This window comes from Lepisma saccharinum, chromosome 7 (assembly GCF_977018435.1).
Source record: "Lepisma saccharinum chromosome 7, izLepSacc3.1, whole genome shotgun sequence".
NCBI classification, from domain to species: Eukaryota; Metazoa; Arthropoda; class Insecta; order Zygentoma; family Lepismatidae; genus Lepisma; species Lepisma saccharinum.
Window position 1 is genome coordinate 70,144,304 of NC_139235.1, and position 20,321 is coordinate 70,164,624.

At 39.6% G+C, this 20,321-nt stretch overlaps 1 protein-coding gene across 1 annotated transcript in view; it reads left to right on the forward strand.

Annotated features, from left to right (window-relative positions):
• The first annotated feature begins 3,365 nt into the window (after nt 1-3,365).
• LOC145989910 (uncharacterized) overlaps nt 3,366-20,321 on the forward strand; it is a 256,257-nt gene continuing 239,301 nt past the window's right edge. The window contains exon 1 of the mRNA XM_083125408.1: nt 3,366-3,404. The gene's annotated coding sequence lies outside the window, so the exon portion shown is untranslated. The remainder of the gene's footprint in view (nt 3,405-20,321) is intronic.

Genomic DNA, 20,321 nt, shown 5'->3' on the forward strand with positions numbered 1-20,321 from the left:
AGGGGTGCCTGGGATTCCCCCACACGATTTTTTTTTATCCCCGACAAAATAAAATTATTTTCATACCTGCCAGGGATTTTTTTATACCCCTCAAAGAAAACTGAATTGAAAGCATGTAGTATACCAGCAACTGACCAACTTGACCGAGCTGAGATAACAGCAGGCTGGTATCCACCTGTTTTCATGGCACAGTGCTGATATTTGACACGCATTAAAGTGTTCACAAGAAACTTGTATGTAAATTAGATGGACGTTAAGTTTGAACTTGGCAATAGAAATTTAGTTAAGTTTTCGGTATTATAAGTTCGACTGCTTTTTTGTGTATGAGTTTTCGTTGTTTTAGAATATAAATATAGCAAATGTTTCTAAATTACGTGATTTAGTGACCTAGGTTGGAACCAATGTTCTCAGGTACTTAGAACGGCAAGTCAATAGTTTAGTTTACTGACTGGTAACTACAATTTTGCATACCCAAATAGAACCTACCTCCCAAAAATGAAATCAAAATACGCCACTGAGTAGCCCCCCCCAAAAGCTTAATTGGAAAATTGTTTACATCTACAAGTTTAATGCAATACAACAAGGTATGTTAGCAAAAAGAATGTCAAGATTTGTAAGTCCACTTTATGGATAAGCTGATTTGGATTGGACCTGCAGTTCAAAGAGGGATCCGAACCACTATGCGCCTCCCCGAGGATCGAATCTGGGGACCCTTGATTACAAGGCGACGGTGTTACTACTACTCCATCAGGGATACCTGTACAGCATATTACACCTTGACAAATGAATAAAACGAAAAAAGTACAGTTATTATTACTCATGCAATTTTCGTAACGCGTTACAAGCGAAAGTAACGAGAAACTAACTCGATACTAACGCAAATACCTAGAAAGTAACGCGTTATTAACTCAAGTACCTAGAAAGAAACACGTTACTAACTCAAGTACATAGAAAGTAACGCGTTACTAACTCAAGTGCCTAGAAAGAAACGCGTTACTAACTGAAGTACCTAGAAAGAAACACGTTACTAACTCAAGTACCTAGAAAGAAACACGTTTCTTACTAAAGTACCTAGATTGTTATTGATTTGGTTTCTTAAGTCCATTTTATTCACAGTAACGCTAATCGGGACTGGACCTACAGTTTAAAGTGGGATCCGAACCACTGTGCCAAGTGCCTCCACCGGGTATCGAACCCGGCCCCCTTGATTACTAGACGACGACGCTACCACTGCGCCATCGGCGAGGCCCGTCAAGTACCTAGAAAGTAACGCGTTAAAACTCAAGTACCTAGAAAGAAACACATTACTAACTTAAGTACCTAGAAAGAAACACGTTACTAACTCAAGTACCTAGAAAGAAACGCGTTATTAACTAAATTTCCTGGAAAGTAACATGATATAACGCAAGTACCAAGAAAATAACGTGTTACTAAGGCAAGTTCCTAGACAGTAACGCGTTACCGACTGTAGTACTGAGAAAGTAACGCGTTACTGGCGGAAGTATCTAGAAAATAGTCGATACTAATTCAAATACATAGAAAGTACACTCAAGTACAGAGAAAATAAAGCTGACTAACTCAAGTACCTAGAAAGAAAAGCAGCGTTACTTGGGTTACGCTATTCCCCAACTCTGCTTTGAAACAGTCTCCAGCCAATCCGAGCAATAGGGGCCTCCTCTCTCCATTCACACATCGCGGTTGATTCACGGCTGATATTTTACCCACCATGCATGCTGGGTTGCAAGAGATTTCGCCATTATTAGCCTTTTCGAGTGCGCCCAAGTTAATTAGTGCCGAAAGTGTTGCAGCTCTTCTGAATTAATGACGCAGAAAGCGTTGCTTCACCTTAAGCAGCTCGTTTGTAGTTCAAGTGCCAGCCGATAGAGGGGTGTGAGGTTTCAGGAGTGAGAAGGACAAAGGGCAAACTGCATGATGTTATTAGAAGCGGCTGCACACAGAGATGATGAGCTGTGGTATTATCAGAGGCGCCACCTTCATATAAATTGGGGGGGGGGGGCGAGGATTGGCAAGTAACGAACTAACTCTCTAGCCCTCTTAAAACATAAGGTTTATATCTGCAACATCACAGGTCTCCCTATCCTGGGCAAGATCAATACAATCTTTTTCATCCTTACTGATTTGCTTTACGTCCATCTCAGCGTTATTCCTCCATCTTCGTCTTGGCCTTCCTACAGGTCTCTTACCATCAGGTTTCCCAACAAGAATCCTGTAAACTCTTCTTTCCTATTCCATTCGTCTTCTTGATTTAATTATTCTAATAATATCTGGACATGAATACAAATTAGGTACTTCTAAATTATGTAACCTTCTCCACTCACCAGTCTCCCCATCCCCTTTAGGTCCAAATATTTTATTAAGGATTTTATTTTCAAACATTGACAACAATAACTTTTATCAAGTAATAATATAGCTTCTTGAAGAATTTTGAGGGACAGAAAGTACCTTGTCCCCTAGTTGGTATTTTAATGAATTGGAGAAAATAATGATTTGCCGAAGTGCTGCAATTATGTGCATAACAGTGATGTCAACTTATATGGGTCTGTGGGGCGATTGTCCTTCCTACATTAGACTATTGCATTCCAGCATACAATAATATATCCCAGGGCCTAAACTACAAACTTAAAAAAAAAATAGAACTGTTGTATACGTTTTATATTTAACCTAAAAAGAAAAGAACATGTATTTCCGTATTTAAAGAAACTCTCTAAACACCAACAATAGAAGAAAATACTTAACACTCCACAAAATTCTTAGGAACGGCTCCCCAAAATACTTATCCGATAAGATCCTGTCGAACACGATATCCGCAGGGAACACAATCTAAAAATACCCAAACACAAAACTTCAGAAGACCTTCATTGTACGGGGATTAGGGAATGCACCATTGACTAATATTATTTGCCATCATACTTTTAAGAAAAAACTGAAGAACTTACCATTATCCCAACAAACAACATTAACCTATCATATAACACAAACGTGTCACACTCACAATGGACTACTAATGGCTTATTAGGATCTCTCCGATGTCGTTGTAGTAACGTCGCCGCCTTGTAATCAAGGGATCTCGAGTTCAATACCCGGTACGATCGGCCTATGAGGCCGAAACACAAGAGAACAATGGAAGGGTAAAATATGTATGTATTGAGGCAGATCTTAGAATCTATCTTGATAGAGACAGACATAACAGCGGATGTAAGCGGATAAAGCTTATAATTATATTGTTCCGACCTGTAGTGCCGTTCAACAATATGTAATTAGATTTTTATAGACAAGAATTATCTGCTATTTAGCGTTAGATCTCCTTACCTGGACTATGATTAATATTTTACTATATTTCCTTGCAGGATGATTCAAATGTGTGGTGGCGACATCTAGTGAATGTGAGTATAATGATAATTACACTTATCGTCAGAGAATGAATAGTCATTTTCGTGAAATGATACGTAACTCCTTTGATATTAGTTTTACCATTTACTGTACAACTGACAGTGCTGTAGAAGTGTTTTGACGGCATCCTTTCCGACGTATGCATCAAATATACAGGGTGTCTCAAAAAGTAATAGCGCAAACTGACACAGGTGAAAGTACACGATAATAGAAGCAAAAAAGTCTCAGTAAACATGGGTCTGCAAACGAGTCGTTTTCGAGATAATCGCGAAATGTGTGATTACAAGTCGCCACTGAGTTCATTGTTTGTAAACGTCGTTCTAGTTGGTAAAGTGCTAATAATGTGTGCGAATGTGTGAGTACAAGCCGTCACTGACTTCAGTGTTTATAAACGTCGTCCTAGTTGGTAAAATACCAATAACAGTATGAATCAGGAGATCTCATTGCTTTTATTGAACATTCTACTTACTTCAACAAGGAATACAGTACTACTCGAGTATGTTGTACGTTGCAATTACTGTACACTCGTATCTGTTAAAGGAGGTGTGAAAAGTGTCGTCCTTTCATCTGGATGTAATAATGTACGCGATTCCGCATTGGGTTTCGAATTCTTTCGAACACCCACGGTTCATTGCGGAATTGGTCACAAGCATGTACAATTCTCTTACTGATTGTATCCATCCTGTTTGATTACAACGCCACCTCTCGGAATTGTTCTGTTTGATTACACCACCATCTCTCGGAAATGTTCTGTTTGATTACAACGCCACCTCTCGGAAATGTTCTGTTTTATAAAGAAAGAGCAAACCTCGGACCGCGCAAGGAGTAAAGCACTAGGTGTTTAAAAAATGCAATCAATGACGGCTTTTGACCACACATTCGCACACATTATTAGCATTTTACCAACTAGGACGACGTTTACAAACAATGAAGTCAGTGGCGACTTGTAATCACACATTTCGCGATTATCTCGAAAAGAGCTCGTTTGCAGACCGATGTTTACTGAGACTTTTTTGCTTCTACTATCGTGTACTTTCACCTGTGTCAATTTGAGCTATTACTTATGAGACACCATGTATATGATGCAGATGCACTAAAGTGTGTTCTTTGACCTTTGCCAAAATCAATTTTTCAGTGTGAAGCATTTTTGTACATCCTTTGTAAAGTGCATCGGATGTTGAAAGTGAGTATTTGGGTCGAACTGTATTTCAATGCGCATTTCGATGCAGCTTCTCGATGATGAATTTAAACATTTGGCCTGAGCTACAGACTTTATGCATTCTTTGTATCAGCTGATGCATTTACTTTTCTCTGTGTACAGTCACCGGCAATAAAAATGGGACACCTGAAATACTCTCTTCCCTGCAAGGAGTATGCGTGTTGCCTAACTCTACGTCGGTGGTAGAAGTTGCCATTGAAAATTTACTATTGAAATTCACTTTTCGCCGAAGAGTTAGGCAACACACATAATACCTTTCAGGAAAGCTAATATTTCAGGATCTGATCCCAATTTTTATTGCCGTTGACTGTACATCACAGAACGCGAAATTTGTCCAATGACACAAATGTCTTTTTTAAAACTCCAGTAACAAATTAAAGTGCACGAACTGCTAATGATGCAATTTTGGTACATCAAAACACGCAGAAAATACATCAAAGAACACTTTTAACAGCTGCTTCTCCTGCGATGCACTAAAAATGCATTAATTAAACAGATGAGACACGATCATGTCAATGAAACCAAAGTTATACGTTGAACCGTGTAAATTGATGCAACGAAAATTCATCAACCTTCATTTGATGCAATTTGCGTATAGATGTATGTATTGAGAAGTGAATCAGACATATTCATATGTAATTAGCGAATATATTCGACAATTATGGGTAAAACAAAGCCTACATCTCATAATAAAACCAAAAGATGTTTCCCTGTGTGAAAATCCGTTAAATTATTTTGTGATATCATTTCCTTGTGGTGGGAAATAACCACAGATGTCACCCGTGTCGGACGAAAAACCATCAACTTCATTGCTAAGCTCCTTGAGTGGCCCGGCGAGGATAATATAGGGAAATGTCACGCGGCCCCTGAGGTGGAATAATATTTTGACATTTAACGCCAAGACTCGCACTTAAAATGTCAAAGGATCGTCTGAATAAAGTTTTAAGAAAATTATAAGATTCTCTCCTTTCCTCCTTCGCCTCTCAAGTTCCCAGAAGCACTTTTCCAACTTCAAGTCGAATGTGAATTGAATTTCGCTGAAGAAATTGGAGATTTTAATTAAAACTCCGTATCTATGGGCAATGTTGTAGTATGCATTATCAATGAGTATTATAGTGATGCTTGCAAAGCATACGCGAGTTTATGAAATATGAAAATATTTTGCCGGTATTCCAGTTTTACGTGTGTGACATTCATACATAAAATATTCTAGACATAAAACTGGATTTAAAATGTTCATAATGAACTGATTCCATAGAATTATGAAGTACTTTGTGTTATTTGCTAACAAATGAAAAAATTGAGTATGAGGACATGGCCTGAATGTATGAAAAGCCTTAACGAAAATATGTTACGTGTGTGACGCTTTAAAAATGAAGCAAATTTTGACTTGATTTGTCTGTGGAGTATATGGACTACAGATGCTAGTAGTGAAATATGTAAATTATGTGTATTCACAAACATTTAAACCTTAATGCAATTCAAAACAATAATAATTTTCAGATTGATTCATTTTGATATTTACATTGAGGAGGACCACATTTCGTAGAATGCCCTAAGACTGAAGTGTACAATTGATTGATTGATTGAGTTGATGTTTTAAGTCCACTTTATGCACAGTAAGGCTAATCGGGACTGGACTTACAGTTTAAAGTGTCTGTACAGTAATATATCATTGAGCTTCTGAAAGATCATGAACTGATCAAGTTCTTTTCAAATTTCTGAAAATCATGGAATTTTCAGGGCAATGACTCTTTTCACTAGAAGACCGAGATAATCACCTGTTATTGTTCTATATTTTCTGTTCTGCACCGAAATTATTGTCTTCGAATGTGACTGTTTCTATATTGTGCAAACGAGATAAAGATAAGGAGATAGGAGAAACCTGATAAAGATAAAGATTAACACTATCCTCGTGTAATCAACAGATGCGAGGATCAATCACCTATGGAGAAATATTGCACATGTTCGGATCACTTTAAACTGTAAGCCCAGTCCCAATTAGCTTATCTGAGTATAAGTGGTCTTATAATAAACCTCGAGAAACCTTTGAGAGATGGATAGAAAAATATTGAGAGAATGGAGATAGAAATATGATGAGGGAACATAGAGAGAGAGAGAGGAAAAGAGAGGGAAAGGATTGAGGGAGGGATCTTAAGAGAGAGAGAGAGAGAGAGAGACGGAGCGAGGCAGACAGAGGAGAGAGAAACACACACATACGCAAACAGAGAGAGAGAGAGAGAGAGAGAGAGAGAATACAGAGTAAAAGACAGAAAATCGGCAGGGAAAAATACAAAATATAAGAAAGAGGAGGGAGGGAGAGAGAGAGAGAGAGAGAGGAAAAGAGAAACTCGGACAGGAAATATACAGACTAAAAAGAGAATAAGAAAGAGATAAGAAGACAGAGTAAAAGAGAGAGAGAGAGAATCGGACAAATAAAAATACATAGTATAGAGAGAGAGAGAGAGGATCGGAAATAGAGAAAAAGACAGAGTTAATGAGAGAGAGAGAGAGAGAGAGAGAGGGGGGAGAGAGAGGAAGAGACGAGTAAAAGAGAGAGAGAGAGATCTAATTGAGACTTACAGAATGAAACAAAGAGAGACAGAACTACTTAATATATGCATGATTATTATTTGGACACGAATTCCAGTTTGTACTGGACAGTAGAGAACCAACAGAAGCAGAAGAAATCAATTTCCATTAGAACTTAAAACATGCGAAAACGTGTTTTAATGCTGAGGAACCTTCAGCCTGACACTATATGAGTTGCCACTATTAAACAGGAGACAGCTCAACCCAACTTCAAAATTCAATTAACGTCCTTTAATAGGGTTCAATTTTCGGTGAATTGCTGACAATTTAACAACACTCCTCTTCGCAGCGCGAGAGAGAACCATAGATTGTCAGAATCCTCGCAAACCGCTCCTGGGAAATGAACAAGTGCGACTCGAAATGATTTACTGATTAGCGGAAGCAGGAGGTGGAATGCTGGATGCAGATATTTCAGGAGGGTTCCTTGTTTCCGCAGCAGCGAGGGAAATAAAGTTAATGGTCGTGTGGAATAATAACTGGAGAATTTAAAAATCTTGGAAACCTTCTTCAGTGCACAGCGTTTCTATTTAAGAATGTATAAAAAATTTCAGAATTGTCACTTTGTCCATTTTCAGATTTTTCAGAAGTGTTGTGATTACCTAAAATGCTCTTAAAGTGGAACTAAATTGTTTCATTTTCCTACACTGACCACAAGGGCTCAATATTTTATACATATTTGTAAAATTCCGTAGTTTATTCTAATATACAACGAAATTTTATTAGAGAGAGAGAGAGAGAGAAATACACGCAGAGTGAAGAGAATACAGAAAGTAACAAACAGAGAGAACCAGACAAAGGGAAAAGATTGAAATTAACAGACAGAGAAAATCATACAGAGGGAAAAGATTGAAAGTAACAGACAGAAGGGAAAGATTGAAAGCAACAGACAGAGAGAATCAGGCAGAGGAGAAAGATTGAAAGTAACAGACAGAGGAGAAAGGTTAAATGTAACAGACAGAGTGAATCAGACAGAGAAACAGAGATAAGGAAAGACAGATTGAAACAGAGAGAGGAGAACACACACACACACACACACAGACAACAGAGAGAGAGAGAGAGAGAGAGAGAGAGAGAGAGAGAGAGAGAGAGAGAGAGAGAAGGAAAGACTGATAATAAAAGAGAGGGAGAGAGTTTGAGATATTCGATTTTAGTAACAATTCAGCATTATTGTTACGGGGCGATGGTAAGCTGTAGTGGGTCTACCAGCTAACTCCAAAGAAGTACAGATTAACATAATGATACAATTAAAGTTGATAAAAAAATTAAACGACAAAATAAAAAAAAAGAAACAATTTGAGCCGTAAATTAGAATATGAAGGATAGTCGAAGAAAATTAATAGCGACGTGAAAATTTATTTATGAAAACACATAGGATTTGTTTTATTATTCACTTGCTACTCATCGTTACATGCCGATCTCCATGGTAGAGTCGTTATCACAGCGCCCTACTACGCCAGGCGTCCCGGGTTCGAATCCTGGCCTGAGCATGAGTATTCTTTGTAGGTATTCCTTCATCAAATTCATCATATCATCACTCATCCTCACCATCGCGATTGGCCAAAAGTGGCAGCAAAACTAAGTAAAAAAAAGCACCAAATTAATAAAACAACAACAATGATCGTTATATGAAGAGCTATACATGAGAGTGACTGGTCTTCATTGCCATGCTATAAAAAAAACCGGTTTTGTTTGAATTAACAAAAGACATTGAGTTAGGCTTCTTGGTAACTGCAAACAAAAATATGGCAATCTTTATCAATTTGTTTTGGTTTTATTGAATTTTTTGTCTACTTTATGTACAGATAGGCTAATCGGGCAAATAGGCTACGGTTCGATACCCTGTGGAGGCACATAGCGGTTTGAATTCCACATTAAACTGTAGGTCCAGTCCCGGTTAGCTTTTCTGTGCATAAAGTGGACTTAAAAAACAATAATTCAATCAATTCAATTCAAATAGGCTACAGTTTAAAGTGGGATCCGATCTACTGTGCAATGTGAACCCGGAACCCCGTGTTATCAAGGCGACGAGTACATTTTTTGTTAAGTAAACAAAAGTGTACGATCTTGGTTGTGGTGAACACTCACTTCCTTGTCGCACATTTAAACAAATATTTGGTTAGGAGAGAGTATTTTTTTGTTATTCCAAACAAACTATTTCCTGTTCGTTTTGCGTACACGGCACGTTAATCTTACGTTATCTTCGCGTAAATGTCTTCAACTGAGGCAAAATAAACTGGAATTTATCCTAGAAAACATCCCTGAACACATTTCTTTCAAGTCGTAATCCTGTCCCGTGAAAGACTCCTCACACCACAGCCGCAACAGAAGCCCCGACGCCGTCTTCACAATGGACGTTCGTTTACGACGAATCCTCGCTGGGTGCTGACGAGAAGTAAACGCGACAACTGACGTTGAGTAGGGGCTCGTTGTAATTGTGTACTCGGAGTACAAGCAGACGATTGAAAGCGCGGCCGGTGGTGTTTAAGAGGAGACGGATTTAGCAGCGAAGGGGACGAATAATAAACGCCTGTACTATTTTTGCGCGGGCGAGGTTCCGCTAGGCCGATTCGTGCTTACGTTCCCCGAGCTTCTGAACAATCATATCCCAACAATACGTCTAAAGGCTGATTTACATTGGTCGAGTAAACGGGAGAGTTACTGGGACGAGTTACGGGCCTGTCTGCTCGACTCGACCCTTCTGCTGCGAGTAGCTGTTTACACACTTTGTACTCCACTGTAGCAAAGTGGGATAGTGGCTGCAGTTGTTTGGTGCTATTTTGAGAGAATGAACCCACACTCAGAGAACTAAATGCATCATATCCATTGATGCACCAGAATGCATCGATTGATGCACTAAAGTGTGTTTTGTGGCTTCTTCAAAGAATCAGATTCACATTTGATACATTTGGGTGCATTTTTGTATGTCGTGAATGAAACACCAAAGTGCATCAGTTGATTCAAGTGAGGATTCATTATAGCCGAGATGCACTTCAAAGCATCATTTGATGCGTTTTGATGCACCTTGATGCATTTTGATGCACCAGAATGCTTTTTTTCGATGATGCAGGAAGGTGCATCAAGGAACATCAACTGGTGCATTGAAGTGCATTTCGACTATAATAAATCCTCACTTGAATCAAATGATGCACTTCGGTGTTTCTTTCACGACATACAAAAATGCACCCAGATGCATCAAATGTGAATCTGATCCTTTGAAAAAGCCATAAAACACCCTTTAGTGCATCAATCGATGCATTCTGGTGCATCAATCGATATGATGCATTTAGTTTTCTGTTTGCATGGTCGTTGTTGGCGATTAAAAAAAAGCTCTGAAACAGTTTACACGCTTTTTTAATTAATTAATTAATTTCCTTGATTTTTCTATTCTCAGTTGTTCTGGGTTGTACGAAGAACGTAATCTTTTTTTATTTTCAATTTTAATTATCCTACGCCAAATACACCAAGTCTCATCTCCTGCACTTATGGCCTCATACGCCCGAAGTTTATTTTGTTTGAACATGGATCACCTCCTATTCATGGTTGAAAACTCACAACACTCTACGCGACAGCACAGGCTCTATACTCTCCTCAAAAAGCGTTTACATTGATCGAGCGTCCGTCGAGTTTACGCGCGAGTGAAAGAATCGATGGGGAGGAAGCAACTCGGTCGAGTCGCTGTCCTCCGTGGACAGCCACTCGACTGTCCTGACTACTGGAGCGAGTACTAGCTGCAGTACTATCCCAAGTTGTTTACACGAGGAGAGTAGCTCGCTTTACCCTCATCGGCCCAGCTACTCTCCTGTCTACTCGACCAATGTAAACCAGCCTTTAGGAAGTGGTTCTCAATCATTTTCTGTCCGGGACCCATCTTGAAGGACATTACACTTCATGGGACCCAAAAGCATGGGCGCCAACAGAATTAATTGTAGGTGTGTGCACCAGGTTTATAATCATATTTTTGCTATCACCGAGTACTTTAAGATGCCCTCTTTTACTCTTGCTTAAACAAATTACACATACTTCATTCTAGGAAAGTAAATATGTAATTTGAAAGACTAATTTATTCTAGTCTAACATGTAATTAAACACACATCGTGCTGAACTAAAAAATATCGAACTAATGTGAGCAATGGCAGAGCCTGAATAACAGAAATGTAGTTTAGACTACGTACAACACGGGTTGAATTTAAATTGTTCAAACAATATATCTTAGTAATTTAAACGTACTAGGTTCTCAACACAACGAGCCCGACTTCGAGACTCACCAAACGTCCCCTTGGAACCCAGCAGTGGGTCTCACCCCACAGCTTGAGAAACGATGCTCTAAGGTTTTACTCGTAAACTAGATCGTTTAGAACCACAAGGATGTCTCGTCGACTAACAATTCTCCATTTCTCTCTCTCTCTCTCTCTCTCTCTTCTTCGCTCCATTCTTGAGGCCCTCTCCGATGGCGCAGTGGTAGCGTCGTCGCCTTGTAATCAAGGGATCCCGGGTTCCCACACAGTGGTTCGGATACTACTTTAAACTGTAGGTCTAGTCCCGATTACCCTTACTGTGCATAAAATGGACTTAAAACTCCAACTGAATCAATCGCTCTTCCTCTCTTTCTTGCAAGAAGCTAAGAAGTGTCCTCTTCAGAACGCCCCGAAATGACAACTTCTCTTCTACGCAATACACCATGACTGCATTGTTGCCGGCTAACGAAGCTCTGGTGCCTGGACATAGGCCCGTAGCGTCATGTAGGAAAGGTGGAAGAGGAGGGGGCTGAATGCGCCGGCGCCATACACAGAGAACGCCGTTGAAAGCTAACAAAGTCCGAATATGCAACGGAGAAATTTACACTTGGTAAAGGTATATTCTGATTACACATTGCCGGAATTTTCTGCTTCCCAAATTAGTACTAACGGTACGTTTTTAAAGATGTTCTTAAGACACAACTGAAATATTCTTAAATATGCTAAAGTCATTTCATTTAATCAGGAATGCAAACTACGAATTTTTAAATGTAGCCTATATAATTCTTAATGAGTTTTTCTTTGTTTCCAAATCTTTCATCTCTGCCTGATTCTCCTGTCTGTTACTTTCAATAATTCCCTTCTGTCTGATTCTCTCTGTCTGTTACTTTCAATCTTTCCCCTCTGTCTGATTCTCGCTGTCTGTTACTTTCAATCTTTACCCTCAGATTATCTGTGTAAGTTACTTTCAATTATCCCCTCTGTCTGATTCTCTCTGTCTGTTACTTTCAATCTTTCCCCTCTGTCTGATTCTCGCTGCCTGTTACTTTCAATCTATCCCCTCTGTCTGTTACTTTCAATTTATCCCCTCTGTATGATTCTCTCTGTCTGTTACTTTCAACCTTTCCCCTCTGTCTGATTCTCGCTGTCTGTTACTTTCAATCTTTACCCTCAGATTATCTGTGTAAGTTACTTTCAATCTATCCCCTCTGTCTGTTACTTTCAATTATCCCCTCTGTCTGATTCTCTCTGTCTGTTACTTTCAATCTTTCCCCTCTGTCTGATTCTCGCTGCCTGTTACTTTCAATCTATCCCCTCTGTCTGTTACTTTCAATTTATCCCCTCTGTATGATTCTCTCTGTCTGTTACTTTCAATCTTTCTCATCTGTCTGATTCTCGCTGTCTGTTACTTTCAATCTTTCTCATCTGTCTGATTATCTCTGTCTGTTACTTTCAATATTTTCCCTCTGTCTGATTCTCCGGCATAATCCTGCATAGGCCGCCAAAATATCTAGCTACGGTGCTGCCTGGACACACGGCCAGCGTAATTCTCTGCGGATGATTGTCCTGTGTCGTCCACATTGTCCTTTCATCCATCTTATCACTATTCACCCTCATAATCATGATTACCCAAAAGTGTGTAAAGGGGGAACCTTTCTAAAAACACCTAGATGTGAACATCACTTTCACGTAGTACAACCTGCGCTACATTTTGCAGACTAACGTAGCCATGGCGTCTGGACACAGTCAGTATAATCCTCTGCCTAGGTTTGAATTGTGTTTTGTCCATCTGCGTTTGTGATTGTCGTCCCATCAATTTCATATTTTCATCATTCGTTCTCATTTTCGCGATTAGCAAAACTTGCAGAAAAGAGACGTAAAATAAATCTACCATATTTTCAAAAGATGCAGAAAACCGATGCTAATTGAAACTAAATCAACAACAAATCTATGTCGTTTCTTTCCATTTTATTCACTGATCTTCCTCATTATCTATCTCTCTCTATCTTGCTATTATTTCTTTAGTTCTCCATGTATGTCTTTTTAAAATCCTTTCTTTCTTCACGTTTCTATAAATTTTTTGCATTACATTATTTATAATCTTTTTTATCTCTATCTCTTTTTACCTCTTTCTCTCCATTTTATTGTGTGTGTGTGTGTGTATTGGAATAGAATAGAATTTAGGTTTATTTCAGTATGAGCCTTTGCGGCTGGACATACATTTCCATACATCAATGAAGATTTCTTACCTTCTTCTTCTTTCTTCCCGCATGACCCCTCTCTTTATGCCCTAGCATGTTCAACTTTACATTCCCTACTAATTGTGGGTTCTTCTCTCACTATAATCTATCAACCTGTTTTATTTTTCTCCTAATTTTACACTTATAGCACTAGTTATTCTATTGTCAAAAGGAAGCTTTCTGCACACCGCTCTCAGGCACTTTCACTCCCGTCCCTCATCTTATTCGCTCTCTTTGTCCAGACGTAATGTAGGAAGGTTCCCAGGTTCCTTTTTTGAGTTTCGTCCCTTCCAGCCATTTCCCTCCCCGTAATGGCCCTCATTAGCTCCTCCAGTTTAGCTTCGTTCATATCCCTTATGTATTTCCGTCTAGCCTCTGCTGTTTCTTTGCACTGGAGGAGAATGTGGAATTTCGTCTCGTCTTCTCCACACATTGGACATCCTGCACTCCCGTCACCTCACGCGCGCTTGAATTGTGTCCACCCCCTAGCCTGAACCATGCCAAACCCGTCCTGTCACTCGCTCCACACACATCTACGTATTTTCGCCTTCCCCATTGCCTATCCCCATTCACGATTACGACATATTGCTGGAGCAAGATTCATTCACTTGTCATGACACGTGTCCAGGTAATATATTTGTTCAATATTTATTTTAATTTATATTTATATTATTTATATTCATCGTCAGTTTGATAGGATAAAGTTATAGTTTTCAAAGCGATATGTAAATTACACAAAAATGTAGAACTACTGTGCCGAAAAATCCGCTTAAATAAAGCAGTGTGTGATCATTAACATACCTTCTCTACCCCACCCCCCTCTCACACAACTTAACTAACGAATCAGCTTCCCTCATTCATTTCTGAGGACCTATCTCCTTGGCGCTCTTCCGGGTATGCATACAATAGGATTCAGCTACTTGGGAAGAGAAAGTTCGTGCCCGTAGAAAACAATTTGGTGTTTTAACATCGCGAGCTGCATAAACCTTCCCAACGCTTTAGTCATTTCATATGTTAACCTTTCGGCGTACACGAACTGGAATGAAACTTTCCAGAAGACTGGAAGACCAACTTCCAAGAAAGGCTGACGTTCGAAGTTTCTGGTAACGCCAAAAGTTTTGTTTCAAGCAAACCGTAAATTAACCACTGTAGGATAGCTTCAAAAGGGGTAACCGTGAGGGAAAACTGGAAAAAAAGAAAAAAACAAACAAACAGTGATGCAATGTTGCCAACTAGGAATTATTGTACCAACGGCGGAAGAAACAGTAGGCAAATTGTCCACCACCGTTTTAATTCGTTCTGTATTACACATTGTGATTCCAATGAATTGAAACACTGATGTCAATAAGCAGAGAACAATGCCTGCTTCGAACCAACATAGTTTCAGTCCTTAACACAACACAGAATGTAAAGTGTGTTTCATAAAGTGCGCAGGTTTTAAAACGCTTGTTATTATCTTGTTTGAAGGTTGGCAACACTGTTCTTATCATTTTTGTTATCTCTTATCATTTCGAATATTAATTGAGCAATTGTTTGTTTTTTCAGATGTTCAGTTGAGTTTGCCATGGAACGGTTCACTATCGAGCAACGCGTCGTTATTTTGAAAACACATTACAGAAACGGGGAGTGGCCTGCTCTGGATGCTGAGAATATGTGATTTCCCGTTCTTTTCTATTGTTGTCGGGGTTCCAGGAGTAAAGATCCATTAAGCAAACAATGCATACCTACTGCATAGTCGACAGTTTACGAACTGTATCTGCGTAGCACTGCTCGTTTCTGTATTGTGTTTTCAAAATAACGACCTTTGCTCGATAGTGAACCGCTCCATGCCAACTCAACTGAACATCTGAAAAAACAAACAATTGCTCTATTAATAATCGGAATGCTAAGAGATAGCAAAAATGATAAGAACAGTGTTGCCAACCTCCAAACAAGATAATAACAAGCGATTTAAAATCTCCGTACTTTATGAAACACCCTTTAGAAGAAAAGAGAAATGAAAATAGCGGTGGACAATTTGCCTACCATTATCTTTGACGTTGACTGTACTCAAATCTGGTTCATTCTTGTACGTAATTCAATTTCAATTTTTATTTTAAGTCCACTTTATGCACAGATAGGCTAATGGGGGACTGGACCTACAGTTCAAAGTCGAATCCGAACCGCTGTACAATGTGCCTCCAGGGTGTATCGAGCGCCGGAAACCTTGATTACAAGGCGAGGACGTTACAACTGGGCCATCGGGGAGACCCTCTTGCACGTGTTGATTGATTGGTTAGGTTTATTTTACCTCGCTTGGCTAATCGCGACGATGTGGACGATATGATGAAATTAATATTGAAGTGCATCTTGACTGAAATAAATCCTCACTTGAATCAACTGATGCACTTTGGTGTTTCTTTAACGACATACTAAAATGCACGCAAATGCATCAAATATGAATCTGATTCTTTGGAGAAGCTACAAAACACACTTTAGTGCATCAATCGATGCATTATGGTGCATCAATCGATATGATGCATTTAGTTCTCTGTGTGTAACCCTCCCCCTTAAAGAGGTCGGAGCGTGGTTCATATCACCTCAGACCTAGAATGTTTGAAGACATACCTTTAGACATACGTTCTCCTTGCTCTGTGCTTAGCTGCCCCATCTCTGTATGGAGACATAGGAAAATACATTATATAAACATTTATCTATGAAGTAGGCAGTCATAAATGTCCGAAAAGCACGGAAAGAATTTACAACCTCCGAGATAAACGCTTGCAAACGAGGGGTCGACCGAAAAATTCTCCCGTACATACATCACGTTCGAAATAACCCATACTTTCCGCTGCTCATGAGGGAAGACTATTTTTCCAGGTTAAAGCGGAAAGCACGGAGCGGAGAAGCGTGTGCGTATTTAACGCAAAATGGGAAACCTACGTATTGATTTACCCTCGGTGGCCACGCCCCCTCGTCATCTCGGCAAGTCCAGAGCGGCAAGGGAGGAGGATGCTGGGTCAAGATATTCTCTCCTAAGCGCAACGTGCGTCGGAGAGATGCTGAGGGGGATGTGGGGGGGGGGGAACTCTATTGTGGTGCAGGTGTTCACTTCATCTCTTTTCTTGAGACGGCTGTCTGGATACAAGAGACTGGGTTCACGTGTGAGGGATGGGAATGGGTTGCCCGGAACCGTGAAATGGCTGAAGCAGTGGCTTGCGCAGGGTTTTCAAAAAGGGTGGGGGGTTACGAATACTTTTTTCTTTAGTAGTCAGTCCTCATTTTGCCATATCTTCCTACCGCTAGCGTTCTTCTTTTTAGAAATACTGGGCCAAAGGGGGGTTATTACCCTCAACCAACCTCCGTTGGGCACGCCACTGGGCTGCTGAGCTAATGCAGCGTTTCAAACTTTTCCCTTTTCCCGCTTTCCTGCCACTTTTGGTTAATCGCGACGATGGATGAGTGATGATATATCGAAGGGACAATGACAAAGAACACCCAGGCTGAGACCGGGAATCGAACCCGGGACCCCGTAGCGCGCAGTGCTAACCACTCCTCCACAGAGGTCGGCGCTGTTAAGTTGCTCGCAGTTGGTCTGCTGAGGGTGTTGATCCTTTGGTGCCTGTCGACCTCCGTAGCGCAGTGGCTATCAGAGCGCACTACGACGCCAGGAGTCCCGAGTTCGAATCTCGGTGTGGGCAAGAGTGTTCCTTCATCAGTTTCAAGCGACGTAAAATAACCTATTCAATCAATCAATCAAACCTTTGGTGCCTGCTTCTTTCGGGATTAAGAGCCCGTATATGTAATAGTGCTGTCGAAAAATGTTGACAAATTCGATTCGATTTTGAAAACGGTGTGACTGAGTTGTTAGCATATGCAGATGATGTAGACTTATTAGGGGATGATATAAATACAATTAAGAATAACGCTAAAATATTTTTTCAAAGCAGCTAAAGAGATAGGTTTGGAAGTTATAAAGAGAAAACTAAATATATACTTACAGGCCGAAACCAAGTGTTAGGTAATAATCAAAATCTAATTATTGATAACAACTCCTTTGAACCAGTTTCCAAATTCAAATACTTAGGAGTAATATTAACAAATGAAAATGATATTAAAGAGGAAATAAAAAGAAGGCTTAATTCAGGAAATGCATGTTACTTTTCTCTTCATAAACTTTTGTCTTCTCGTTTAATATCTAAGGAACTAAAAGTTAAAATATACAAAACAGTAAATTTGCCTGTAGTATTATATGGGTGTGAAACTTGGTCCCTTACATTGAAAGAAGAACATAAATTGAGAGTATTTGAAAATAAGATCCTTAGGAAAATATTTGGACCTAAAAGGGATGAGGAGACAGGTGAGTGGAGACGGTTACATAATTTAGAAGTACATAATTTGTATTCATGTCCAGATATTATTAGAATGATTAAATCAAGAAGACTTAGGTGGGCAGGCCATGTGACACGAATGGGAGAGGAAAGAAGGGTTCACAGGATTCTTGTTGGGAAACCTGATGGTAAGAGACCTGTAGGAGGCCAAAACGAAGATGGAGGGATAACGTTGAGATGGATCTAAGGGAAATCGGTAGGGATGGAAAAGAGTATATAGATCTTGCTCAGGATAGGGACAGATGGGAGGCCTGTGTTGCTGCAGCCATGAACCTTCGGGTTTAAGAAGGCTATAGAGTTAGTTAGTTAGTTTGAAAACTAAAATAGAAAAAAACAGGTTCGAAAAATAGAAAACCTAAAAAAGATTTTTTCAGATTTCATTTTATTCGAAAACGGATTTTCGGTTTTCTGAAAAGCTGGATTTAACAGCAGGAGGACGAGTTCAATCAATAGTCCAGAAAACTATATTACGTAATATATAATAATGATGCATTATACACTTACCAATTATTCTAAGATGATCGTGTATGAAAATGCCAATTGTGACAATAACAAATTTTTAGGAAAGGCCTTTTTCGAAACAAAAAATGGTTGTGTAAGAAAAGTAACATGATGACCTCGTTAGGGCAATTTCTCATGTCTATATTCTCATAAAGAGTTCCTTGTCTTGCTACAGAAACTGTTGAATTGCAAACGACGACCTCCGTGGCTTCACAGCGCGCTACGACGCCAGGAGTCTCGCGTTGGAATACTGGCCTGTGCGGATTCTTCGTGAGTGTCCCTTCATCAGTTTCATCATATCATCACTCATCCTCATCGTCGCGATTAGCCAAACCGGAATAAAGGTGACGATAAATAACAAAACACAAAAAATCTTAAATTTCGAACAAGTATTCGGCCGATAGTAAAGATTGCATTGCATTATTAATAACATCTAGTCTAGATGATTTAAATAGAGTGAGGCTTTTGTTAGAAATCCGTGAATCAGTGAATATTTCCTGTACCACAAATTAAACGGGCAAATTGGATATGTCGGCGAAGTGTGCCATTTTGAACAAAAGATAAAACAACTTATTTACATACGCTTATCCTGTTTTGAAAATGCCACCGGAAAAAAAAACAGGAATTCTTTGTGATGATATGAGCGAAGTCATAAATTTAACCTCGGCAGGATTTCAGGTTGCAAAACAAACAAAGCAAAATATGCGAGACAAACATTTTCAATTACAACGGAAGCCATTTTTGAATTCCGAACCAACTCTCGTGCGTCGTTTCTTTGCGACTGGCTATCGTAAAAGAATGCCCGATAAAAAAAAAACAAAAAAAAACAACACTTTGTTCGTTTTAGTATATTTTCTCTCCGCTCCCTAGAGGAAACAAACTTCAATCAGCCTGCGATAACAGATGGAATTAGTCAAACACACTGACGGACGGGAAGCTTTTTATTTCTTTTCCGCGGAGGAGAAAGGCACTCGAGCCGCCAGTGGGATGGTCCGCTGACGTCAGAAGTCAATGGCGGATGCGCTGCCAGCATCGTGTCGGATGTCACTCTTGAGAATGCCTCTCGTTAGCTCCAACCTCATCGTCATTTTGATAGGTGAACAATCACATACGCTTACATACTGTCCTGAGTATCCAGAAATCGTCTCTAGCCCGCTGTAAAAAAACTACAAGAGAAAATTTCTACAGGGATCCCGGATTCGTCTCTCGACCTGGGCATGGGTGATATGTGTGTGTCTCCTTTCAACTATTTCATTATATCATTAGTAGAGCTGCCCCGATACCCATGCCGATTTATCTGTATCGACCGATACCAGTGGTATCGGATAATATAGTTTACATTTTATTTACCGATACTTAGCATTTTGATCGTTAACGGGCTCCGCAAAAAAACTGCCCGTCACTTTCCCGGAGTCTAATATTATCCTGGAAGTTAGGCAAAATTCGAAGTTTCCATTTATCTTCCATCAATATTATATGGAAAAACTGTACTTTGGAGTTACATAACAGATATTTTAGTATTATGATATAATATTTGAATATTTTAAAGCAAAATTGGCAAATTGATGGACGTAACTGCAGTGGAATAGTTACTTAGTACTAATATTAAACAATGTTTCAAAATGCTCTTAAATGTTAGGATTTTCAAGCATCGGTATGTGTGGAATCGGTACGAGTATCGGTATCGGTTCAAAGTGGTATCGGTTCGAAATGGTATCGGTTCGAAGTGGTATCGGTTCGAAGTAGTATCGGA